Source organism: Lichenostomus cassidix, chromosome 6 (genome assembly GCF_008360975.1).
Source record: "Lichenostomus cassidix isolate B80296 chromosome 6, HeHo_3.0, whole genome shotgun sequence".
NCBI classification, from domain to species: Eukaryota; Metazoa; Chordata; class Aves; order Passeriformes; family Meliphagidae; genus Lichenostomus; species Lichenostomus cassidix.
Window position 1 is genome coordinate 27844460 of NC_139487.1, and position 13917 is coordinate 27858376.

Consider the following 13917-nt stretch of genomic DNA (forward strand, 5'->3'; position numbering starts at 1 on the left):
AAACCAGGAAAGAGAAAACACTGCAAGCACTTAAAGGAAAAAAAAAAAAACAAACAGGAATTACAGAGTCTTCCATATGCCATGCAAGAGAAGGGAAAAAAAAAAAAAGTAAATCACTAATATTTGCTTTTACTCTACAGCTTTAGCCCAGCTCCAGTATTGTGTACTGGACACTCATTAGCCATGGAAAATCTTCAATCTTAAGTAATAGACTAAGGCAGAATAGCAGAGCTTTTAAAGGATCCCATCGCCTCCCCTGCAGTAGTGGTGATGACATTTGTCCCTCTGTTTCCACAGAAACCGAGACAACAGCAATAGTACTTGCAAGTGGTGTCTCACCTAAGTACACTGTGTAAGCTATATTTGCAAAACATCTGACAGAGAACATAATTCTGGACAATTTCATAGGAACAAGAGATTGAAGATATTTACTCCTCCTAGACTGATGCTTTAATGTTAAAATTACATATTTATCTGCAAATGTATGTTTATCATACACATACAGAAACTATATTTTTATTATATGATTAAGCAGTCTCAGTTTGCTAGTATTTCCTTATCAGTCTTTGATGAACAACCTTTTAAAGAATGTTGAGAGATGTTACTTTTCTCTTGATTATTGTAGTAGAATGGAAGTGGAATTGTGTAATTAGTTAATTTTATTTACTCTGCCATTAGTTTAAGAACGATGCACATTAACTCTCCCAAGCAGTACAACTCCAATTAAAGATTAAACAAAATGAGAAGTATCCACTTCAAGAGGCAACAGAAAATGCACAGAACAGATTGTCCATGTCCCATTTAATTATTGCTTAGATTTTTTAATCAATACCTAACTGAAAAACATTTCATATCAGCACATCAAAATTCAGAGAATTCAATAGTCCCAGACAAGAGATATGTGGCTTGGTTTTTCTGGGGTGCAAAACAGACAGAGAAGGAAAGTCTTTGAAAAATTGATTATTGGTCTTTTCCCAAAATATGAGAGAAAACATCTGAGGTACCAGTAAAGTTTTTCAATTTCCTTTAAATGCTGTCTACCTTTCCCCAACCCTGAACACAATGTTTAAAATGAATGAGTCATGATTTTAATAGCACCAACGGAAAGATCCCTATAAACTATTGCAGAAAAGTCTTTGTGAGAGATGCTGGAGAGCAAGTGAGCCACTGACAATGGTCTTATCTTGATGGCTTTTAGCTGAGGCTGAGGTTTCAGCAGATCTTATCAGGCTGGTCAAATCACCCCATCTTACAGTTTGAGCTGCTGGGCTGATAGAGCTGCAAGGCTCTTGTCTTCTCTGTGCTGGACAGCAAAGGTGGTCTCTGGCAAGAGCACAACACAGACATTTGCTAAACAAGCATGTCTGAGCTACAGCCATTAATAAAAGTGTATCTCCAGCTTACTTTAACTGGCTTTGGAAGTGAATCGACACCAACTGAATTAAATTGCAGTTAATTAAGTTTGAGAGCATCAGCAAAAGAATTAGTGTGAAGTAACTATTCCACTCCAAAACATAATTCAGATTATTCCCTTTTGCTTGTGTCCTCACCACATGAAGGAACTACTTCTAAATCAACCACCCAAATCCCATTCAGCTGGACATGTAAGAATACATGATTTAGAAACACAAATAATTCCATCAACTCCAACAACCCCACCTCTGGGCTTAAAGAGGTTCACCTCCAAGGGAACTAAATTAGGCCTTATGCTTATTTTGCACACTTTACTCTCCCCCTTGGCACAGGAACTTCTACATTAGTACTCAGAGAAACTAGAGCTGTGTATTTAAGCATTCCACTCTAGGGAACGCTATTTGTATCTTGTATTATTACCAGCACACTCAAAACCCTGCCTTTTTAAGACAAGCGCCCTAGTCAAAATAGAAATTTTGGTTTCCTACACAGATTATTAGGAGATATCCTTTGGTCTGTGCTGTGAGGCAGGTCTGATCACACCCTGGCAGCCTTCCCTTCCAGCCTCACATCTCCAGGAAATCACTGGAAAGTAGGTATTGTTTTAATCACAAGTTTCAATAACCAGCCAAAGTTATGACAGCTGCTGTCCACTAAGGATATAGACTTCCTTAAATTCTTAAATTAATAAATTCTGTTAGAAACCAGAGGAAGCCATTGTGCATCTTGTCCAACACTAAATTAGAAGTACCAAAATGTCTTCAGCTCTTTTTGTTTTTGCAGAGCTGGAGAGAAAAGTTTGTCAACTATCCATGCCTTTACAAATGTATTTACCCAATGAAGAGCATGAACCCAAGAAAAAAAAAAAAGTCAATGCAAAGATCAATTTTTTTATGGAAATCAATCTGCCCCAACCCTACCTTAAGCCAGTGTTAGTAGCAGTCCTATGGCACATGGTGGAACCCTAACGAATCTTTCATTTGCCCATGTGTCCAACCAGCCCAACTTCCTAAGCTTTTAACCACCCCTCCTCTCTGGCCAGGCTGGTGCTCATCCCACACTGACAGCCCTCAGGTTCCCCTGGAGCCCAAGTGTCTGAAGGCAGAGGCTGAAGTGCAGCTGTACCACTCAGATACTGTGAAACCATCTGTGCAGTCTCGCAGCAACTGTTCATCTAAATGTCTTCAAAATGCACCACTGATGAGCCTTTTCACTTCTGCTCAGCAGGCGATAAGAGAGCATTTTACCCCAAGCTGTGGCCCAGATGTATTGGACACTAAATACATTACCTCCATTTTGTTTTCATTTTAGAGTGAAAATTAATAAACGCTGCTATTTGCAATGGATCAGCTCACTCATCTGCCATGGAATTTTCTCTGTGGCTCCTTCCAGTCACTTCTTGACACTAAACTACTACAGGGTCATTCATAAACCTCAAAAAAATCTTCAGGCCAGAGGTCACTTTGCTCATTTTAAGAGTGAAATTTCTATCTGCCTTGGAAGATGCCTGTACTGATCCTTGCCATCTCATCTTCCCTCTCTGTCCCTGCAAGCTTCCCAAGCTGACTTTAACATGCTATCCAAACCAGAAAGCTCTCACAGGAAGTTCCTGCTTTGCTAACTGACATCTCTGTTCTGTCCTGATATTGCCTGAACAATTTTATTCTCATTTACATACTTATCTTCCTATTGTATGTAATTGTGTGTCTATCTAAGTGGTTAATGCAACTGTAATGATGCCAATGGCTAGCCTATCTAAGTTATTCCAATGACACAGGTCAGTGGCTCTCCTACTCCTCCCTCTTCACTGAGCTGACTGTTATAAGCTCACCCTAGAGACTCTTAAGCTGCAGGAGAGCAGAGGTAAACCAGGCAGCAACCAAAATAGGACCTATGGAGAGCAGAAAGCTGGGGAGGCTGGAAAGGTGATTTTACATCATCACAAAGATGTGATTTGTTACAGAGTGGGACTTCATGTCATGAAATATTACATTTCTTCATCACTCTCCTCACTACTTCTACTTACTCAAAACCTTAGGTTTTGCTCTGCCTCTTGGGTTTTCCTTTCAATTGCAGAGCAGAAGGTGAGAAAGTAGTACATTATCTATGCAACTGGAGATAAGTTGGTTATCTACCCAAATACTTGAAATCTGCAGTTTAAGGAACAGCAAAAAGATGTTATGGCTAGTTTAGGACTTTCTTCTTTATCTAGAAAGGCAGTAGAGGCTCCAGAGGAATATTTAAGAGGAGTTGGCAGTAAAACCAAGAAAACTGGGCTAGAGAAGTATGAGGAACAGCAAGTTTGTAGAGTTCAGTGACACGTGAAAAACCTCCAGAGAACATTTGCCTCATTTCCAGATGTTTACCAACAGGTCATGGCACTTAGGAACAGCCACTGTGACAGCTCCAACAACAGAGGGAATTTTCAGGGCTGAGAGGAGCAGCCATAGGCCAGTGCACAGTCTGAAAGGCAGATGAGGTAAGAGCTCAGATGGAGCACAGGTAGCCTCAAGAGACTTCCTTTCAAAGGATTCCAAGGATTTCCCGCTGTAGATGAATCCCAGTGCCTTCCAACAAAACAACTGAGCAATTTCTTAACTTGTACAGAAGACAGACAAAGATCTCTCCTGCACACAAAATCTCAAGAGGACAGGAGGTAAAATAGAACAGCATTACAGGTGTGTATGAGCACTCAGAATGTGTTGGAGAAAGTACATTTATTTTCCTCAGACTAAGACAGAATTAAAATACTCAGAGGTGCTTGCAGACCCCAGGTAAAACTGATGCCTGTGTGCAGGTTTATTGGCCAGGTTACTTTGGCTCTCCTGGTTACCAGAGGAACTTTAAAGCTATTCCCTTTCCAGTGAAGAATATCTAGAAAGGCATCATTATGTCATTTCACAATTCATGGAAAGAAATAGATTTTCCTCCTCTTGAAATCTGGTTAAGTCCCAACAACTAATTAAGGCTGATGTCAGAATTTAACCACAGGTGTGACAAAACCAGCTGGTCTCAAAGGCAGAACACCTGAAGGTAACAATCTGTTTCCAATTCCTGTTCAGATTTAACACACACACTTTTCATTTTTCCATGTAAGATGCCACAGGAAAAAAAGGCATCTGTCTCACACACTATTCGAATTTAGGAATTGGAAGCCTGCCACACTTTCCTTTGCACTAAGAGAAGTAGCAGCCAGATAACATCTAGTGGTTTTGAGCAATTTTGGAAGATGCAGTACTAGGTAAGGAGATCTTTGGTCAAACATGAGAGTCTGGAAGCACAAGCAAAGATCATGTTTTTGAAGCTGAAGGGTTTGACTTTCACTTCTCACTGTTGACAATGCACTGCTTTACAAGAGACAATGTGTTAGGTGAGGCAAATCGTGGATACCTGTTGGGACTACAGGGACACAGAGCAGCACAGCAAGGTCAAGTGTGAGGAGTTTTCTCCCTTCTGGAGTGGTGAATGAGATCACAGCCCTTGTTTTGGGATAGGCTCAAGATTCAAAACTCCTAAGGTCCCTACCTCAAAACATAACCACAATTCAGCCTGAGAAAAAGTTCAGAGCCATGGCTCAGGTGCTGCTACCCTGGCCCAAAGGACAAAGCTGGACAAAGCTCCTCTGTCTACAGCTACCTTTTCTAGAAAAGTAAAACTTAATGCCCTCTACCTAACACCCACCTTTTGTCAAAACACACATTGTCATATTTTATCTGACCTTCCACCCTCATCCAAAATACTAACTGGGAGAGTACAGGAAAACTAAACTAACAGCTTCCTTCAAAACCAAAAATCCAGTTAGCACTCATCCAAAAACAGAAAACTCAAATCAGAGCACAGCACCTGTAATGTGCTTTCTTGGATAAACCCATAAGAATGAGGGCAACGTTACAGACAAGATCATGAGAAGCAGAATAAAGGCTTCTCCACCCCAAAAAGGGAGACAGAGAATAAAATCAGCTACACTAACTCTGAAGGGAGTGACACTGTGCTGTGCTTTGCTGCATTCAAATGAAATAGCAGGATAAATCTGCTGGAAGAAAAGTTGTTCTACTCTGCACTGATAAGGGCTTAGTGATTTAAAGGCTCATCAGGACAACTGCTGAGGTCTTGAATTGCTTGCTAGAAATCAGCTGGGGAAGCTGTGATTTACAAAGATCCCAAAACTTGCCTGGTTGGGCTTTGTTTTATTGTCTGGTGATTTGTTACTTTTGTTTGTTTGGCTTTGGGTTGTTTGTTTCAAGCCAGTAGGAATTTAGTTTTATTAGTTATTTTAAAATAATGTTTTGGGCTTTTTTTTTTTCTTTCTTTTTTTTTTTTAAATCTGATACTTGTGGCTGGATTTTTTTTGTCTGTTTCTTTGATTGGGTTTATCTCTTGCCTGCAAAAAAGACAGTTGTACCTTATGCTTTACACAGCCTTATCTTCCAACCTAATATTTATAGCACTTATATCCTAACCTTTTACACCAGCAACTGTTGAGTTATCTCTCTGCCCTTTACTCGACTTTATTACATGCAGTGAGAACAGGGTGGATCCCAGAGATATTAACTGCTCAGTTAAAAAAATAAAAAGAAAATCACAGGTTTTAATCTGTCATGGGCCTCATTTCACATCACATGTCACATGTAATGATTTGTGCATTTCTTATTTTTTGATTCAAAACTGCCTAGAGTGAATAATCCACTGGCATTCTTCCCCACCAGCAGGTAATTATGGTCTAATGGGTCCAATACAAGTGAGCATAGCTGCTGAGCACTCTGACATTGCTCACAGGGAAAAACTCTTTCTAAGAGGTTAAATCCTGCCAGTTGAGCTCGTGGAACTGAGCCCCACTGCACACGTTGGAGAGGACAGCACCTGAGGGAAGGGGAAGAAGCAGATATCTGTGCATTAGACCAGGTGTGTCATCAATCTGCATCTCTCACAACAGCTTTATTAGAGACACAGGGCTTCAGGAAGGCTCCACTGCACCTCCTGGAAGGACTCACTCACTGAAACTCCAGCTTCCCCCTGCTGTGGCTCAGAGCAGCACTTCATCTTTCATTTCATGTGTTCACAGCCCTCAGGTGGAACAGAGCAAAGCAGCTAAATAGATACTCTGGGAAGTACAAATACTTTGGTGGTATGACCTTGCTTATCAGCAGAACTGCTTAGGCAGACTGTAACTGCTTGATTCCAAATGCCACCTGTATGAGCAGGAAAGGAAACAAATGGGATCCAACAGTCCCAGCCTAGCAGTAAGATTACATCTGTACATAAGGTTTGGCATGAGAGATAACTGAGTGGGGTTTTCTTTCCAAACTACATATGAACTTTGATTAAGCACTGTTTTATTATTATTTTATGTTTTATTATTTCAGACATTACCACGGAAAACTGCTAGATGGTGCTAGAATATATACATATGCAATACTATGTTAATACAGGGGTTTAAACTGCAATCCTTGTCCCTGGAATTAGCCCTTGATGCAATTGCCTTGTGACTGCTTGTTGTATATGGACAGAGAGCTGTGTCCAGGATAGCAGAATCTCATTTTCTCATAGCTTGCAAGGGGTGAATGTAGAAAAACTCTCAGCTGGACTCACATCCCAGCCCAGGTCAAGGAGATTGACTCATCCCCATGCTGCTCAGTGAGAACATGTGGAGCATAATTCTGCACACACATAACAAACATGCAGCTGGATGGATTCTGTAATCCCAACAACAAGCCATACTGCATAAAAAGAGCATCTTCCAGAGACCACTGTGCTCTTTCTCAATGCAAATATTCTTGGGAATAGAAAAAAAAAAGAGGTAAAAGAAGAAAAGGGAGGAAAAAAAGCAACCAAACAACTAAACAGAAAAAGAATCTGCTCCTAATCATGTCTGCAGCAAAGAAGAATTTGATGAAGATATCCAAGTTGTCTGCAATTCATGTTACCAGTCTAGCTAATATTATTGATTTTTGAGTGGTTTGTATGGGGAAGTTTAAACTCAACATGTTATAAATATATGGGATTATAAATGAGAGATGCACTTAAAAAGTATGATAATAGACAGAGGAAGTGTCACCCTGGAGCAACTGGGTTTACACAGTACAGACTTGATCCATAATCTACTAGGGCTTTTATATGAAAATAAAAATAGACATTTTAAAATGGTATTAATATACTTGATTCTTAAGATTAATGGATAAACATGTGGACACTGAGGGAAAAGAAAGCCCCAAGCAGACTAAGACCAGCTTTAATTACTGTTAATCTGCAGAGACATTCACATCAGAAATATCACCCTGGCATTTTCCTGTTTACCAGCTGCAGATCAAGCTCTGTAACATTTAATCTTTGTAAGTACTTGCCCTTTGAAAACCTCTCCTTCCCTCCCTCATCCTTCCCTCAACAAATCATCTCTGTTCCTGCTGCACAGCAGTTTCTGCCAGCCTCTCCCTGGCTGGGGAGCTTTCCTTCCAAGCCCCTCTCCCTGCTTAGCAGTTCTTCCTTCCTGGGAGGGGGGGATCAACTTTCCCTTGACAAATAAAAACCCGGGGGATGGGCGCTGTGTTTGGAAAAACAACCAGAACTTGCCCAGCAGAACCGCACGGCTGTCATTAAAGACAAAGCAAAGTGCCTAAAGAGCTGTTGAGATCAAAACAACACGCAGACCAGCCTAGAAGCACAATAGCTACTTCAGGAGATGTAGAGCTACTTTGTTCCTAGATAAAGGCAAAGTTTTCACTACCTCGGCTAACAAACCTGCACCGAACCAAGAGAGCAAGCACCAAAGACCACACTGAAACAATGTTTATCCTTCAGGCCAGCAGCATCTGAGAAGGTCAACAACTAATTTTACCAAGTTACTGTATTCAATACGTTGTCGTGTAAAATGATTTGTTTTCAGCTTCTTATGTTTGTGTGATTCTCCCATATACAAGAGGTTTTCAGCAGAAAATTTCAGGTGCTCCTGAAATCTTTCAAAATAAAAACTAAAATAAGAACAGAAATTATAAAGTTAATTTGCTTCTCAGAAATCATTGTGCCGGATTAATAAATTTTCTCCCAGAAAGTAAGCCTGTCATCATACATCCCATCTCTGAAGCTCTTTCAGACCCCTAGGTAACTGGACCCACCTCCAGAGGAGTGCTAGAAATTCCAGTTATGCTTCATGTTTTCCAAGAACAAAAATACAAGGAACCTCTTTGCCTTGACCTTTCCTTTCCCAGCATGTTATTTCTACATTTTTGAAGAAACCATGTATAATAATGATAAAAACATCTATTAAGACTTATTTTTATAGGTCTTTCAAATCAAGCTTTTCTAGTAAGTCTGTGTGACATTTCCAAGAAAGCAAATTACTAGCATTGGATTTATCAACTTCTTTTTGTACTTGCAATATGAAGCATAAGAGAAAACTTTCTTTTCCTGAAAAAAAAAATTAGTTGCCATGTTGTCACTTGGACTGAGGTGAGGATTTTTGTTTTGCAACAAATAAAAAAAAGAAAAAATAATGGGGAGAAAAAGCCTGTAGGATTAGCACAGTTTATCCAAAAATCACACTGCCAACTGAGCTTCTGATCAAAAAGCATCTCAGGAGTAGAACAGCCTTATTAACTTTATTGACTCTATGAGACTATTATTATCTGCAAAACACCCATTATGAAAGATTTTAATTATTTTTCCTCTGAATGAAGTAAACCTCATTTGTTCAAACAAGTCAAACTGAGGACTCAGGCAAAGCATTCAGGCATATTTACAACTCCTTTCTCTTACCTGTAATTGTTTATGCAGTAATCCTCTACCCACACACACCAGGCAATAGCTATTTCCCATATAAATAAATGGGAAAATAAATAAATGGCTGTACCTGGAGTAAGACAGGCCTTTTAAACACAGAAGAAAGCACTTAAGTACAAATAAAACATCCAGGTTTGGAGAAACAGAGACTCTAAATGGTCAACAGAACTTTCCAGAGACTATAAATGCCCAGGCCATACAGCTGGTGAAATTAGCACTTGGTTAGCTGGTATTCCACATCAGCAGATGAAGTTCAGGTGTGGAAGATGGAAGACAATCAAGATCACCTGGTGCTCATCAAGTGAAGCCACTCATTACCTAGTCTTCACGTGAGGTTAATTGAACATTAATAGCATTAATGACATTCATGTGTGACTCATTTTGGTCAATTCTGCCTGAAGTTACCTCATGATTTGCTGAGTACAACTTCTCTTGCTCCCATACCTCTGCATACCTCATGGCTATGCTTTTATTCTAGGGAGTTAAAAACAAAATTTAAAAATCCATTTTTCGGCAGCGGAGTCTCTCTATTCCTCCTCACAGCTTCTCTAGTAAAAAAAGGCAAGAAAGGATGTCATGTATTTTAACTAAAATTTTCTTACCTTGGTCCTCATGCCACAAATGTGTTTACTGCCTTATCACTAAACCTTATCTTGCTGCCAAAAGTTTCCATAAGAGCCATAGGATTCCCAGGGGGAAGTACATGGTGTGAAGGTCAGCAGCTCTGAAAGGAAAGGCCAAATCAGCTCTTCCATGCACTGACTCAGAAAGAGAAGGCTGAGCTGCAGGAGCAATGCTCCAAGTGTGGAGAAGCTCTGGGAGTATCCAAGGGTGGGAGATGTGTGAGGGGTACAGACTGAGATTGGAAAGGCTGAAAGCTGCTACCAGTGACAGGGAATAATCTCCTTTGCACAGGACAGAGATCCCCCTGGGGCTCTGCACCACGGGGACAGGCCAGAATTATTGCAGACCACCCCACCCTCAGAAGCAGGAAAGTGCCTGGAGGTGCAGGGGCAGGACCCAGGATAGCTGCAGGCTGGAGAGGCCCCCAGGACAGACATTCCCAGTCCTTTGGGTCTCTGCAACTCCAGCTCTTTGGGTCTCTGGCAGGAGCTTGCACACCGTGCTGGCCTTGTGACAGCAGTGTCACATCAGGGTCACCCCAGAACAGCACTGACTCACTGCAATGAGCCCCTGCCACACTCACCCCCATCACTTCTCACTTGGGAAATGGAGGAGAACTCATCAACACAGAAATTAATTTGACAGTAACCTTGAGGGAGTTTGGGGAATTCTTTGGTTTGCCTAATGGCTACAGAGGGACTTTTTGCACTGGGATTTCATATAATCTAACTGTTTGCTATTTAAACAAAAAATAATCTTTTAGAGCCTTCAACTACCTCAGACTGAGTCCCCTTGCAATTACAAAAGTGATTGTGTTTGAATAGCTGGCTTTCTCCTTCACTGCTCTGCTTCTCTCCACTCTGGTGACCTCTACAGGGAAATCATCTTGTGGACACCCGGTGCTCCAGGCATTATTGGATTGTCCAAACCTGAGTAGCTCAGCCTCACTGCTGGTATGAGTCAGGGCAGAAGGGAACTGAACTGTTGCAAAAAAGGGCAGTTGTTTAGATACCTTGCAAATCCTTATGCACACCAGAAAAGTCTCTTTCTATTAGCACTCATAACTAGGAGTCACTTAACCTTTGACTGTATAACACAGCCAAATTCCATGATATATTGGGTTGCCACTGTAGAAATAATTAAGGAAGACAGTGCAGGAAACAATAATTTACACTGGCATGTCTGCAATCCCAAGTTCTCATCATGTTCTACAACTGGTAATGAAAAATAGGCGAAAGAGAAAGGGTTATGTGATTAATATTGCAGTCCTTCCCAGTGCAGAAATGTCACGGAGGGAGAGCAGCACCATTCAAAACTGACAGGAGAAAGAAGAATGCCTGGGGTAACAGAATGCACCTCTCTACTTGCTTAGTTTCTCTTTAAAAAGGTATGGGGCTGTTATAATTTCATGCAAGCTTGCAAAGTTGACTGTCCTTATAAAAAGAGCAATTATACACACACTTTAAGCACGAAGCAGCACAATAATTAAATGAGTAATTACCTTCCCACTTTTAAGCTGTCGTGCAATTAAACTTAATTAAACATTCTCTATACTTCACTAATCTTATACAAACAGAAGAAGGTAAGAAGGGTGTGGCAAAGACAGGGCATTTGGCAGAAGGTTGAGCCTATTATCCTGTCTATAATAAAAAATAACACTGTACAGTCACCACTAGGTTCTCATGTGATTGCCTTGTTCCTGGCCAGAATATAACCTGGTGTGAGCTGCAAGATGAGCAATACACTGAGACAATTCCATGCTGTTTAATTTTATGTAGCATTCTTCTGTGTAACATTACAAAATGCTCTTCAAAAGAGCATTTTAGGGCAGAGAGAGTAAAGAATTCTGTTCTGAAAATCTGGTCCAAACATAAAACAAAATCCTTGATGCAAACACAAGTCCAAGGCTTCTCTTTTCCCCAGCAGAGGAACTGTTGTAGAGACCCAGTAGAGGAAGGGCCAAGAAAAGACATGGGGATTTTGTTGACAAGGAGACAAGGCAGCTGTGGTGCAAGAACAATTGTGAACTTGCTCCTATCCTGGTCTGAAATACAAATGAGCTTTGTAGAGGCACAGCCCACGTATTTCTGCTAGTTATTTATCCATTCCTAGAAAGGCTGTATCACATCTACTGTCTCTAGCTGCATGTTATTATGCTAAATGACAAAAGGAAGGCAAAAAGATTCATCCCCTCAAGTAACAAGAATTCTGTCTTCCGTTGCTCTCTGAGGCAAAGGCAAAAACAGGCAGCAAAACAGGTACATCCAAAAGCAAAACTGACCACACACTGTAAATATAATGGGGGGGTTGAATCCAGGTGTCCTGAGATTTTGGCCCACTCTCATGCCCAAATGTGAGCACATACCTTTCTGCTCCTTTTCTTTGCTTCTGAGTCCTGATTCCAAGTGCCACAGTAACAATTTGATCCCATTTCAGCAAAACTTAGCTGGGAAAGTTAATTTTACCGTTTTCCACCCTCATTTCCTCCAACATCCAGAGCAGTTCCACAGAACTGAAACCTGCCATTAATATTAGTAGAGGAGTCTTAACACAGGTTGAGACTACCAGCACAATGATGGGAAGAAGACAGGATGCTTGAAGAGAAGGTGTTATCATTAAAATGAGGGGAAAAAACCCAGTGGCAATACTGAGCAGCTTTCCAAAACACTGAGTGTGTCTGAATGCTGAGAAACCTGAAAAACAAATCACCATGCTACACACCCACCCCTGCTGCCCCATACAAAGAGACCTATTTCTTTACCATTGCCTGATGATAAAATGCAACTACAGTTAAAATGTGTCAAGAAAAGTTTTATGTTTCATTTATGGTTCTCATTCCAGCTCCCACAGCAAGTAAAGCATTGCAGGTTGATAAAGTCTAAAACACAAATTGTCCCAAACACAGCACTGTATCAGCTACTGAGAAGTAATTAACTCCATTCCAGCTGAGAACAGGACAAGAACATTTCTTCCTGGAAGATGATACTGTTTCTCATGCTTTGTAGGCCAAAAGAAGTAAATGAACATGCTGAAAACACTGGAAGTGCAGCATTTAGGAAAAGACTGTTCCAGACAGTCCATGCTGGTTTGCAGACAAGTGTGACAGCCCAGGGGCACTGCTTTTGGCTGCTTTGCCCCTGCTGCCAGCCCTCTGTGCCACCAGAGGTGGGCAGGGCCATGCAGCCCCTGCCAGGCACACAGTGACAGGGCCAGGGCTCCAGCTCCCTTGCTCCATGGCTGATTTAGAAGCTGAGGACATGAAATCCAGTCCCAGCTACCTCCCAGCTGCAGGGAGCCTTCAGGAGACCCAGCCTCAGCTGTTTAACCCAACCTGACAAGTTGCAAAGGATGTTTTATTTGCTGTCTGGGGCATTATATCATTTGGTTAATGGCCTGGAAGTCAACAGTCCTGCATAGCTGACAATGATTAGGTGCTCTGTGATTTGAATTCAGAATCAGCAATGTAGAAGCTGCTTAAAGTTATGGTTTCTGCCTTATGATCCATTGCCCCACCCTTGCCAACATGTACAAAACAGAAATTCCAACAGACCAGAACTTGTCCACAACTAACATACCCTTTTTTTTGCTTTGATTTAGGCTCTGGTTTGGAATTACTGATTTGCACCCCTGGTTGTTTTGTTTCCTCATTTTCTGCTATATTTGGTAATATTACCTCAAGTCCTGCTGCTTTCTAAAAAGCTCCTTCTAGCTTTCTGCTAGCTCCTTCTAGCCCCACCAGTGTGACTCTCACCTGCTACTGAGGAACTGTGTTCAGAGGGACAACTTCCATGTTAGCTTCGCTATGGGAACAAAGAAAACAGTCCTATGAAACTACTTTGCCAATAGGAATGCTGAAGGCAGTGCTGAGGGACAGCACTGGGAACTAACCCACACCATCCTGCTCAGCTTGACATACCCAGACCAAGCGAGTTTTAGCAGATCCAGAAAGGATGTGAGAGAGATTGTTGCTATGCCACAATTTTCTTTTTGTACGGTTTCCACAATGCCCCTGTCATATATTACTGCATATCTGCAAATAACAGAAAACCTCTCTCCTGGATTACAGTGTGCAGTGAGTGAGGCACAGGCAGCACAGGGCTGTGTTTA

The 13917-nt window shown here is 41.2% G+C and overlaps 1 long non-coding RNA gene across 1 annotated transcript in view; it reads right to left on the minus strand.

The window, feature by feature from the left end:
- LOC146435542 (uncharacterized) overlaps positions 1–9342 on the minus strand; it is a 77908-nt gene extending 68566 nt beyond the window's left edge. Inside the window, exon 1 of the long non-coding RNA XR_014853087.1 lies at positions 9257–9342. This is a non-coding gene — a long non-coding RNA (uncharacterized LOC146435542). The remainder of the gene's footprint in view (positions 1–9256) is intronic.
- Between the last annotated feature and the right edge of the window lie 4575 nt (positions 9343–13917).